The sequence below is a fragment of the Pogoniulus pusillus genome, chromosome 7, assembly GCF_015220805.1.
Source record: "Pogoniulus pusillus isolate bPogPus1 chromosome 7, bPogPus1.pri, whole genome shotgun sequence".
Lineage (NCBI taxonomy): Eukaryota > Metazoa > Chordata > Aves > Piciformes > Lybiidae > Pogoniulus > Pogoniulus pusillus.
In genome coordinates this window covers 19,909,221-19,910,648 of record NC_087270.1, presented here as the reverse complement: position 1 = coordinate 19,910,648, position 1,428 = coordinate 19,909,221, and positions in this window count along the sequence as shown.

Here is a 1,428-nt window from a genome sequence, read left to right as displayed (position 1 = left end):
AAGCAGCCCCATAGGCCAGCCAACAAGAAACTTCACCTGGGCTGTCCTATGGTCCACACAGAAACCAAGACTGCTGTTTGCCAAGTCTGTGTACATTGTAGTGTGTTTTCCTCAGCCTCTGGTGGGGTTTTGCTTTGGTTTGCTTGTTTTCTTTTCATTTTTTTTTTGACCTTTAACTGTGAGTAAGATACCAAATTTAGAAGAAATTCTGGTAGACTTTTGTGGGCAGTTTGCAGGAGGGGAGCTGAAGGGTGATGGTATTTTTGTTTCTGCAGACAAGTGCAGGAAAGTTTGTCTGAGCTGAGCTGGCAAGGCTACCATCAGACAGGTGTGACAAGCTTGGTTTGCATTTAACTTCTCAGAGGTTTATTGAGAAGAGAATATTTGAAGTCACTGTGCATAGGCAGGCACAGAGCTCCTAACAGTCATACAGGTTTGTCTGTATGTGGATTATACACTGCACACTAGCACAATTCACCCAGCTTTGTCTAACTGCACCTCTTTCTCCACACCACACTGAACCTGTTTGCATGCTTGTCAAAGCCACAAAGTGGCTTTGCAGCTCCAGGTCTCTTCCCTCATATATGGTTGGACAGGAGGGTGTCTAGGTCCAGCTGCTGTTGTGATCATAGAACCATAAAATCAGCCAGGTTGGAAGAGACCTCCAAGATCATCCAGTCCAACCTATCACCCAGCCCTAGCCAGTCAACTAGACCATGGCACTAAGTGCCTCATCCAGGCTTTTCTTGAACACCTCCAGGGACAGTGCCTCCACCGCCTCCCTGGGCAGCCCATTCCAAAGGCAAATCACTCTCTGGGAAGAACTTCCTCCTAACATCCAGCCTGTACTTTCCCCGGCACAAGTGGAGACTGTGTCCCCTTGTTCTGTTGCTGGTTGCCTGGGAGAAGAGGCCACCCCCCACCTGGCTACAATGTCCCTTCAGGTAGTTGTAGACAGCAATGAGGTCACCCCTGAGCCTCCTCTTCTCTAGGCTAAACAACCCCAGCTCCCTCAGCCTCTCCTCATAGCGTTTGTGTTCCAGGCCCCTCACCAGCTTTGTCTCCCTTCTCTGGACATGTTCCAGCACCTCAACATCTCTCTTGAATTGAGAGGCCCAGAACTGGACACAGGACTCAAGGTGTGGTCTGACCAGCGCTGAGTACAGGGGAAGAATAACCTCCCTTGTCCTACTGGCCACACTGTTCCTGATGCAGGCCAGGATGCCATTGGCTCTACTGGCCACCTGGGCACACTGCTGGCTCATCTTCAGCCTACTATCTACCAGTACTCCCAGGTCCCTTTCTTTCTGGCTGCTCTCCAGCCACTCTGTCCCCAGCCTGTAGCGCTGCTTGGGGTTGTTGTGGCCAAAGTGCAGAACCCTGCACTTGGCCTTGTTAAATCTCATCCCATTAGCCTCTGCCCACCCA